At 34.7% G+C, this 12,833-nt stretch overlaps 1 pseudogene; it reads left to right on the top strand.

The window, feature by feature from the left end:
- Positions 1 to 12,351, top strand: part of LOC124887858 — a 91,298-nt pseudogene extending 78,947 nt beyond the window's left edge.
- Positions 12,352 to 12,833: the final 482 nt, after the last annotated feature.

Here is a 12,833-nt window from a genome sequence, read left to right on the forward strand (position 1 = left end):
TCCACAAGGCCACGTGTATGTGTCTCCAAACCTACATCATGAAATGATGCAACACCTGGAGATGGACAATACGTGGAATATATTGGTATATAGACCAGTAAATTAGTAAGATATATTTCACATGAAAAATAGTCATGGACATAGAAATCAAACATCAAGGATATATATATATCAATAGTGACTCAAAAGTTAAAACAAAAATGTTCTATTTTTTAGTTCTGAACTAGATGGTATTACCGACTTCTGTTAAGCACCATGAGCCTTGTAGGTCCAATCAACGCTCTATCGGATAAGACCCAATCCATATTTGTCGCATGAGATAAGATTAAATCTATCTGGATAGCACAATCATTCTCGTAGAGGAAATCATAAGGTTGTCCAATTAAGGACCGAACCATTCCTATGTAGGTAAAACATATGATTCAGGTTTTGAGCTATTAAGACTCACACCTTCTTGGTTATCTATCTAATTCTCTTTAAGCCCATATTTTAGCATCTTAAAATCATCAACAACCATTAGAGAATTTCATTTCTATTAAGGGAATAGACGATAGTTGGTATTTCATACTAAGACTTGGAAGTCATCTATTTCATCATTCATATAACCATAAGGTCTATCAACATTCTATGTCCATTGTATCAAAATCATGTATAAAAATATCATTTAATATCAATAAAATCCATTTATGAAAATACTTTAAGCATTTGGAAGCAACAATTCTCAAACCATGAATAAATTGATTTAGCACAGGTCAATCTGTTCATGTTTCATAGTAACATCTACATAATTTAGTTTCTTGTTAAAGTACTAAGGACTTGTTTTGAACTAAGAGCTTCTTGACCCAAATGTTACACTTTCCACATGAGAAGGTAAATAAAACATTTAAAGTGACCCCCCTTAATTCAATTAACCTAATCGTCGATGTATACCTAAAGAAAAGAGTTTTCATCACAAGTTCATGTTCATCACAAAAAATCAAAATACAGGATGGAAAATTTATCATCAATATTTGAAATATGTAAACATTCATGCAGGTTGAGAATTACACATTCGAAAGGATACTTCAAAAATAGTTGCTCTACATATATTTTTGACATAAACTTAGCAAGAAAATCTTATGGAGGAACTTAAGCTTGAAAACTAGGTGTTCATGAATCTTGGAGCCTTTGGGGAGAAAAGGAACGTGTTTTGATTGTTAATATCATGCCTTAGAAAATTGGAAAGGCTTTGTATCTATGGGGGACATTTTTGGAGTAAGAAAAGGACCAAAAGACCCTTAAAAATATGTGAGAAATCAAAGGAGGAGCTACTAGAACATCACCTCTGTCCATGGTGATATCGCGGAGGCTGGCCTTCGGGACACCTTCAAATCACAAAACATCACCCCTTTCCATGGTGATATCACAAAGACTGGCCTTTGGGACACCTTGAAATTGTGGAAGGTTCAGCTCCATAGTGTCACGACCCGAGCCGAGGCCCTAGCCATGACGAGCATCCCAAACCATGAAGGCTCGAGCGCCCTTCTCTATCTGGCAATCATACGCAATTTCATATAATATGAAGGAAAATGCAGAAATATAAAACAATACGGAATCATGGTCAATATCAAAATTCAATTGGACAATCTAGAATGGAACGAATAAAACTCTAACAATGTCTAACATCAGTCCGCGAAATCTCTAATACATCAAAACCAACATCTTGTCTAAAACTGGGACAAGGCCCCCAATTGGAGCATGAATCAAAATAAAATAACAATAAAAAGTTATAATCCAGGCCTTTCGAAGTAAGGGAGGCTCACCAGCTGCAAACTTCTGAAAAGTCAATCTACTGCTTAACGGGACCCCAGGACTGTGTCTAAGAATCCTGAAATATAGAGGGTCAATACAGATGTACTAGTACGCAGAGTAATCCAAAAACAAAATATATTTTTATACAACATAGGTGAGAGCCTTTGTAAAACATAGTATCGCAGAAATCATTCAAAAATACATGGGTAAGGTATTTGAGTTTCAACAACATTTTCACCCAATATAGTTCAATTTCCCCCAACACGGTTGAGCTAGGTGGTACGCTCTACAATATCACAGTTTACACCGACTATCAGATCTCGAGCTCCGCCAAGATTAGAGTACTAGTGAGGGGAGGGCATGCAAGATCACAAAGCAGGATACCAAAGCCCCAAATCAAAATAACATGTCGTGGTTGGGCACAAGATCACAAAGTAGGGCTCCAAACCATAGTCCCAAATTGAGATGACATAATATTAGGCACACAAGATCACATAGAAGGATGCTAAGGTCCCGTGTTGGCAAACAACAGTTTCCAGCACAGAGTCTTCTAACTCGTGCTTTCTTTGGGTAACCACCTAACTCGCATTAACCCAGTTTCAAATTCCATTATAGAAATACATACATCTCAGTCATAACATTCTTTTCTTGTTCTTTTAAGGGCAATTTACAAAGGAGTATCATCATACCCCGACTTGCAAGTCATTTACATCACATCATTCCACAACCCTTCTTATTAAAAAATATGTATATGGCCACCAAAGATTTATCAAGTTACATGAGGGTTCTTATCATCAAAATCACATTAAACTCATTAAAATGCACTCTTTTTATGAATCTTGAAAACATAGTGGTCATTCCATTTATTCTACTCATGCATAATGATTAAAAAGACATTTAAAACTCAAGAGTTTCTCATCATTCACAAATCAACCCCCAACATTGGTTATACACAAATTTCATGATAAAAATACGGGTTCTTAATTCATGCTCTCAAAAACAATTCACAAATTATATCATGTAAGGTTCATAAATTTCATCATGGGGAGTGAAATCTCACAAGTTACATTCGTAAATCATCTTTCGAATTCAAATCACATAAGCACGAGATTTATACATCAAACTTATAGAAAACCCCATAACAACTTCATAATTCCATCAAATTGATTCCACAATGCATTCTCTTAAAACAATTTACCAAAATCTTTTTTCATATACATATATAAATATCTTCAAAGCTTGTAAAAATCATATAACCCATGCTCATGTGATTTGGGATAGCCCCACGTACCTTAATTACGAAGAATTATGAAGAAATTTTTAAAAGATTGGGCCTTTAATATTGATTGCCCAAAACCCTAGTTATTTTCTACTCTTGTGTTCTTAAAACATGAATTAGGGATCTTGAGAGAGTTAAAACTTTACAAAAGACTTAATTTCATTTAAGGATGATTTGGGATGGAATTTGGGTGAAGGAATGTGACTAAAGTTCCCGTAGAAACTTTGGGAATTGTAATAACACGTAAACCACTTTAGATTCGCGTCTGGTATGGTATTGGAGTGCAGTCGACGCAACGAATCAATACCGCATTGGCTTACTGCGTCACACGGAAAATGCCATATCTTTTCGTTCAGTTATCGAATTTAGGCGAAATTGATACCGTTGAAAACCTAATTCAATTATCTACAATTTGGTGGGTCTTGAGATGAATAATTCTATGTTCATCAAAAGTTACACACGTTAAATTTGGACCCTTTTAGAATCGAATATCAAACTTAGGACGAATGAAGGATTCTTAGCTCAACTTTGATTTAAGAGATTTTTATGAATATTTTGCACCTCATAATCACTTCATATACTAGGAGAAAGATCATGAAATATTAATTTAAAAATAAACCATGGAATTAGAGCTTACACACGTAGGAACGACGGTCCGATTTTTAGTTTAAAAATGCGGGGCGTTACATTATCTCCCCCTTGGGATCATATATCCCTGAATGATGGGAAGAGACTTGCTGAAGTTATAAAAGCTTACAATAAAGAATGAAATATCGCATTGAACATTTTTCCCTAGCGAAATATGCAAAGGAATCAAACGAGCTTCATGATAAACCCTAGTGAAATATGAAAGCACGAAACATGAGATAATAAGACTTTCATAGGGATAATTTTGCACATGAGTTCTGTGAATCATATTCATCACAACATAAGACATAAGTTAATTTGATGATCATAGACCTGATTTATATTAGTACAAATAATGAAATAAGATTTCATGGAAGATAGGATTAGAAGCATTCTCTACCTTACAAAGTACCATAAATAGACTTAAACTTAGAGGCACTAATTATCTACACCCCAAACAATAAATAGCATACTTAACACTCACCAACTTACATTTCTCCAACCACAAATCTAGCCATAAAAATTTGAGTCCCACTACTTAGTATTGCTATGTTGAAGCCTAACTTAGAGTTACAAGGTGATAACTTTAACTATAGGATACTATACTCTACATTCCTTTAAGAATATTTCTTCACCTTATCACTATCATCAAACACACTCGAGATTTAATTTAGAGAGTACTAACCACATAGCACATGGGATGAGTTTTCATCAATCACAACATTCAAGTCTATTATTACTACACCCACTTCATGCATTTCCCTCACTAAGACTAGAAAATTCAATCACATTCACAAAGATTTTCACTATATATCTCATTCCTAACTATTTCTCATAATATAAATCCATCCCATTCTTATCTATTTCACAGAACATAAGTTCATCTCCTTATTTTCCCTTTCACCTGTAACCTAGCTCAAGAATCACATAATTTTTTTTTACCTTCAACAACATCTACTCCCCTACCTAACACATCACCACACTTCCACAACCACCATCATACTATCATACGGAGGGTCATTAAGGGACCCGAGCACAAGCATTATGAATGGGAGAAAAATTACTAAATTATAACCCATACCTGTTAATCTACTCAAGGTAGGACATAAAGTAAAGATACAATACCATTACGAAGTTCTTCCTATATCAAGTGTTTGGATCATAAGTAGAGGGTCGTTCGGAAAAAACACAATACAACATGAATTCTTTGGATAGAGCATAGTGAGAAAATATTGGTGCACATATCAAGATAAAATGAGGGAAAAATACTGAATTACCCTCCTGGTTCAAGAAATCAGTAAGACAAACTGGGCACCCGACGCGTTCAGCGACGTGCCACGTTGGTCCCTACCGACACAATTCCTGGTGCGACGTATTGACATCGCGTTTGCCCACTATTTTGATCATCCAAACATGCCTCAAACGTCATTTCAAAAATCCAAAACTTTCATGAGACACCCCCTTTACACCCCTGATCATGAATCAACTCAAAAATCTACGTCTCGGGGTGGGGAAGATCAATTTGAAAAACAAGGAAGTTAAGAGCTCATAAATATGACTAAGTCTTTCAACAATTAGAAAAATTTTAAGGTTGTCAGCTCTCCATTTATGCAACCAAGAGTGGTATTGAGTTAAGAATGCTACGGGGTGTTACATTACAACTAAGACAAATAGTGCCCCTTGAAGCGATTGCTCCTTATTTAAGGAACTGAGATTTGCCATACGTTTACATAAAATTTATCACTTTGGCTAAACCTGACATTGGATGAATTGGTGACATTAGAAACATATTCCTTAGGACCAAGCATGCTGAGAGACATAGATTTTCAAGGATCACAAACAACATAATATATGGCTTTAATACATGAAAGATTGGATTACTAGGAGACATAATTGCGTCTAGTTTGGAGGTCAGATTATAAACATAAGTCAATAGAGAACTCAAACCATAGGCATATGCATGACTTGAACAGATGACGTAAGACATTAGCAAGATATTCTCCTAAATTGAAGTAAGAGGATTATGCTTGAGTAGAATTAGGTTTGTCATGGTTCCTCCTCGCAACTTTCCACACTGAGAACATTCGGGAACTCCCTTAATTCACCATCTCCCCCTTAGATCAAAGTCATAATCCTAGACTTACAGATATATCTCCTTATCAAATCTATAGCCACAACTCTTAACATAAAAGCGACCTCACCACACACTTAAACTCTAAACTCTCCCTAAAGAACTATACTATGAAGGCCTTGCTTTTGTATAAATACTACTTTTAACTTTTGCTAGCCTCTATAGCCATCACTCTACAACTCACACTCATGTGGGTATACATATCCATACCCCTTATCGTATAACCACTTATTCTCCACCACTTAAGATACTCGCATTAAACCTCTCATCGCGACACTTACAACTTGACAAAATTTGCACAACTATACCAAAGATGCATATTGCCTACCTATATTTCCTCGAGTTCATCTTTAATGAACACTATACAACAACTCCCCAGACTTCTTTGTACTACAAAATAAAAAAAAATACAAGCTGGGTACACATGAAACTTATACCCTACATCCTTATCTAACCACATGCTATCTGGGGTAAAACTTATTACTTTATATTCATATTCTTATTTACTTAATAATTCAACCACAATTGATCATTTTAACACTAGTTCTCATGTACACATATACCTCACGATTACTACTTTAAATTTTCATAAATTATCAACCTAAGCTATTTAACACATGACATCAAGCCTACTAATTAATTCCCACAAAAAATGTGTCATCAATCTCAAGCTACTATTCTCACCACTACACTCCACATCTAAAGTCTAAGCCTGTTATCTATCCTTAATTATATACCACCGGTAAATCATGCCACATACTATACTAGTTTATCAAATTGGAAAATCAACCCAAATACTTTACTTCACTTAGCTACTACCTACAATCACAACCTCACCATAACCTCACTATTACAACTCAAAATCCATGACATACATTCTCGCATGAAGTGCTAGTTTGTTACTAATAAAGAAAAGACCATCAAATGGGTAAAGTCAAATGATAGGATTAGTCGATCTTAATCTTATAATATAACCCATTTCAATCTTATCAACATATTCTAATTCCTCACATCATACTTACCCACCTAATCATACATCACAATGATCTTCAAAATTCTACCCCTTTCCACTTACCACTTATAAATGATTTCTACAGCCACCATAATTATCTACTTTGAGATCCTTCTCAATTTGAACAAATAAAAATCATATCCAGTCACTTTCTTCATAAACTGCCATACAGTCTAGAAATATTGCTACAATACTGGTCTATCACTATACAATGGCAAACCACTCCACAATCCAAGAGTTAAACAACTAAAACTACTAATTTACGTAAAAGTCACCCTCACTTCATGTCACCAACTTATGGACCATCTCACTACCAGTAGGTTATGACACTTTAACATATCCTATTACTCAGGTGGAAATATAGTTCCAATATTCTTCTATATATCATTACCCTTATGCAAGAAATCTGCAGTAAGAATTTTGAAAGGGGACTGAATAGACTTTGTACCTCAGGATGAAAAGCACGATTTCATCAAAATAAAGGCATGCACTCAAATAAATACACCTTGAAGCACTAATGGATTCCTCTTAAGTCCTCATGCTATCTCATAATTTTATGGACAACTCAATCAGAGAGAACCACATCATTAGGGGACTAGACTCTTTGATTTGTATCAACTCAACAGTGAGGCATGGCCCATGAAATTATAACAAGGAATAAATTTAGATAAATTTCTAATGGACAGCTCTATAGCACCAATTAGAGTATGCAAGAATAAGAAACAACTCCAAAATGCCCGGTAGCCTCCTGATTATAAGTGTGGTGCACAATACACCCATAAGTAGTACTCTACAAAACATGATTTCGGAAATACCCTGGGACCATGAACCATGCTCTGATACCAAGTTTTTCATGACCCGAGCCAAGGCCCTAACCATAACAAACATCCCAAACCATGAAGGCCCAAGGACCTTTTCTATCTGGAAATCATGCACACTTTTATATAATATAAAGGAAAATGCAGAAATACAAAACAATACAGAATTATGGTCAATATCAGAATTCAATTGGACAATCTAGAATAAAATCCATAACTACTTCTTCGGAGGTAGCGGTATGGACTGCGTACATCTTACCCTCCCCAAACCCTACTTTGTGGGAATACACTGGGTTTTTTTTTTTGTTGTTGTTGGATTGGAATCCATAAACCTCTAACAATGTCTAATATCAGTCTGCAAAATCTCTAATACATCAAAACCAACATCTTGTCCAAAACTGGTACAAGGCCCCAGTCAAGACATAAATAAAAATAAAATAACAATAACAAGTTCTAATCTAGGCCTCCTGAAATAAGGGAGGCTCACCAGCTGTAACCTTCTGACAAGTCAATCTACTTCTTAACGGGACCCCAGGACTGTGTCTTAGAATCTTAAAATATAGGGGGTCAATACAAATGTACTGGTACACAGAGTAATCGAAAAACAAAATAGGCGAGAGCTTTTGTAAAACATAGTATCACAGAAATTATTCGAAAATACATGGGCAAGGTATTTGAGTTTCAACAATATTTTTACCCTATGTGGTTCAATTTCCCCTAAAACGGTTGAGCTAGGTGGTGCACCCTACAATATTAAAGTTTTCACCAACTACCAAATCTCGGTTGCCGCCAAGATTAGAGTACTAGTGAGGGTAGGGCAGGCAAGATCACAAACTAGGGTACCAAAGACCCAAATCAAAATAACATGTCTTGGTTGGGTGCAAAATCACAAAGCAGGGCTCCAAACCATAGTCTCAAATTGGGATGACATAATATTAGCCACACAAGATCACATAGCAGGAAACCAAGGTCCCGTGTTGGCAAACAATGGTTTCCAGCATAGAGTATTCTGACTCGTGCTTTCTTCAGGTAACCACCTAACTCACATTAACTTAGTTTTAAAATCTATTATAGAAATACATGAATCTCACTCATAACATTCTTTTCTTATTCTCTTAAGGGCAATTTACAAAGGAATATCGTCATACTCTAACTTGCAAGTCATTTACATCACATTATTCCACAACTTTTCTTATTCAAAAAATAGGTATATGGCCACAAAAGATTTATCAAGTCACATGAGGGCTCTTATCATCAAAATAACATTAAACTCATTCAAACACACTCTTTTTTGAATCTTGAAAACATAGTGGCCATTTCATTTATTCTACTCATACATAATGATTCATGAGACATTTAAAACTCAAAAGTTTCTCATCATTCACAAATCAGCCCCCGACATTGGTTATACATAAATTTCCTGATAAAAAGAGGGGCTCTTAATTCATACTCTCAAAAACAATTCTCAAATTATATCATGCAAGGTTCATAAATTTCATCATGGGGAGTGAAATCTCACAAGTTACATTCGTAAATCATCTTTTGGATTCAAATCACATAAGCATGAGATTTATAAATCAAACTTATAGAAAACCCCATAACAATTTCATAATTCCATCAAATTGATTCCACAATACATGCTCTTAAACAATTTACCAAAACCCTTTTTCATATACATACATAAATATCTTCAAAGCTTGTAAAAATCATAAAATCCATGTCCATGAGATTTGGGATAGCCCCACGTACCTTAATTGCAAGGAATTACGAAGAAATTTCAAAAATATTAGACCTTTAAGCTTGATTGCCCAAACCCTAGTTGTTTTCTTGTCTTGTGTTCTTGAAAGATGAATTAGGGATCTTGAGAGAGTTAAAATGTTACTAAAAGACTTAATTTCATTTAAGGATGATTAGTGATGGAATTTGGGTGAGGGAATATGACTAAAGTTCCCCTAGATTAGCGTCAGGTTTTGTATCAAAGCGTAGTCGATGCAACGCGTCAAGATCGCGTTGTCTTATTGCCTTACATGGAAAATGCCATAACGTTTCGCTCGGTTATCGAATTTAGGCAAAATTTGTATCATTGAAAATCTAATTCAATTATCTACAATTTGGTGGGTCTTGATATGAATAATTGTATCTGTATCAAAAGTTAAACAAGTTCAAAGTGGACCCTTGTAGAATCGAATATCAAACTTAGGACTTATGAAGGATTCTTATCTCAACTTTGCCTTAAGCAATTTCTATACACATTTTTCACCTCATAATCACTTCATATACAAGGAGAAAGATCATGACACATTAATTTAACATTAAACCATGGAATTAGAGCTTACACACGTAGGAACGATGGTCCAATTTCTAGTTAAAAAATGTAGGGCATTACACATAGCACCTTGAAATCACGGATCTCCATTATTTTATTCAAAACTTTTCATCTGAACTCCAATTTACAAATGGTTAGTGGCGCTGGTAAGAAACTCAAAGGTATTTAATTTGATAGGTAATGGGCCACATAACACTTTATATTCTAGGAGAAATGCTCGTTTGAAGTTGGCCCTAGTAAAATCCAATGCTAGAACTCAATCAGTTCGAGTGCACTCAACTTAACTCTATGCTAGATATTTCTTATGATCAAGATTGGCATCCAAAGTATTCACCACACTATAGGATTGAGAATGATATTTATTTATATTAAGGAATCATTGGGTTTAGGCCTATATACACATGAAGAGCTCAGATCTTGGCTTAAACTTTTTGGGGTGTCACACTTATGTATACCATTTATTGTCTTGATTTATTAAAAGGCTAAATTCTTTTGTGGGTTAACATGTCTTTTAATTTGGACGAAATGTACATTGGCAAAGTAATAGTTAGTTGTGAAATTTATGTCTCAATTTAAAGATTGATGATACATCTTTATGAAAGCTTATAAGTTTTCAAGTGCAAACTCAACCCGTAAATTTTATATTTGGCACATAAAATTATTTAAACAAAAGTCTAAAGAAACTAATTAACAAATCATATTGTCAGTGAATTAATTTATTTGATAAGTACATGAGTCTTGACAGGGGAGTTAAATAAGATTTAATAGAAGAATTTGTAATTTATAATGGTAGAATTAATTCAGAAGGAAACAAACTAATTCCATAATATGAAGCTTCATCAATTAATTTTGTGGTCACTGCCATGGCTGAATAATTAGAATTAAACTGAAATTAGTTTTCTCAGTGAAAAGGACTCGCAATAGATGAATCTTAGTAGCTCAGTTGGTTGACTACCTGAACTCCCGAATTCCTTATGTGGCAGGAAATCCCTCCCTTTCCCCAATTCTTTTTTTTTTTGAAAATATGACTAGCAACTACCTTGCATGAATGAGAAACAGTTTGGTTTTGGATTGTGTCATTCGTGGCTATACATAAGATCTTATTATAAAAATGAGAATACATAATTTCTAGAGAGAAATACTTGCCCACATGACCATACTTTAGGGCTGGAGGATTAGATTATATGTAAGTTGTTTATCGGACTTCTAGTTTAGATTACATATAAACTATTTATCAAACGTTTCCATGTTTATAACATGCTAGTTTCAGAACATAAAGATGTGTCGGCGTATTCAAGATTCAGTTTTCCATATTTAATATACTACTTCTTCGGTTTGTCTACTTCATTACTGTAGGAAGTTCTCAGGATTAGAAGTGAGCACCCTGATGATGCTTCTGTCTTACAAAATGACAGAGTGAGGGTCCCCTGAAGTTTATGCGAGCTTTTAGGGCAGGTCATCTGAAAGAGGTAAATTTAAACTTAATTTTATACTGTTTGCATCTTTGCTCATAATAAATTAACTTGTTACTGGTGCAATTGCATTTCAGTTAACACAATCTTATTGTGGTTGCGACTTGAAGGATTTATTGATTTTACTATGCTACATGTATTGATCTTGCTATCATATTTGCAACTTCATTTCACATGAATTCAATAGTATGCTTGTACCGCGACTATGTTGAGCCTGTGACTTAAATAATTACTTTATTTCACTAGGCTGCACATTTTTTAACTTGAAAACAGTATTTGCAAATGTGTTTGACCTGAACTAACTAGCATGCTTCTAAAGCGATCATGTTGTGGTTGTGACTTAAACAATTTCTTGACTTTACTAAGTTTTCTCCCTTGTGTTGATGTCTTTTCTACTCATGTTATCCTACAGCCCAAATGGAACAATGCACTTTTAGAGCCCTTGAGAATTGACTATACTGGAAATCCCCCTTGCATAAACTGTTTACCATCACTTCACCACCATAATCTTGGCCTGGAGAAAAATTTTTGATCTTATATTCTGTTGGACTTTACCAATGCTTCCACCTATGAAGAAGTAGTTTCTGAAGTTGAGTCCTTTATGTCTAAATTCCCAGTCGGAGATCCATCTCAGCATCTTATTGATGAACTGTTATTCAAAGCTACAAAGAAAGCTGCAGGTATACAATTGCAAACACCATATCTATGCATTGATTTGTAACTGCTAATTTTTCCTTTCAATCCAACGTGCCCAAGAAATTTGTTTGTGTATTTTTGAGGGATTGATTTCCATGTGTTTCTTCACATACCACCTAGAGATCGTCAAAGATACCATGATGAAGTATCAATTATCATTATCTCTTTCAAAGGAAAGATATGGAAATTGTCAGTCTAAGTAGTTATCAATGAACTAGATCTTATTCTTAAACTATAATTGTGTTGTCAACATTTGTTATCCAATTGTACGTGTAGTGTTTATGTAAGCATGTTAAATTGCTATGGAGGATGCGACTTGTGCTTGGATTTTAAAGGTGCCAATAAATTAACCCTTATCTCTCGTTGTTTCCATACATCTTTGCTAGTTTCTAGTGTGGTAGTCTGTTTCGTTAAGTTTTTGGGAGGCCAAAAGTACGTAATTAAAAAAAATTGTGTTTGGTAAGCTTTTGGAGAAAATAAGTGCTTTCCATTAGAAGCTGAAAAAAGTAACTTTTCCTAAGAACACTTTTTTGGAAAACACATCTGAGAAAAATACACTAGTAGGATTTTAAAAAGCTCGACCAAATGCTAATTGTTGCTCAACATGCATTTCAAATTTAAAGTTGATAATGTCATATTATTCTGCTTTACTAGTCTCATCAATATATGCCTTGAAACAAA

The sequence above is a fragment of the Capsicum annuum genome, chromosome 10 (genome assembly GCF_002878395.1).
Source record: "Capsicum annuum cultivar UCD-10X-F1 chromosome 10, UCD10Xv1.1, whole genome shotgun sequence".
NCBI lineage: Eukaryota > Viridiplantae > Streptophyta > Magnoliopsida > Solanales > Solanaceae > Capsicum > Capsicum annuum.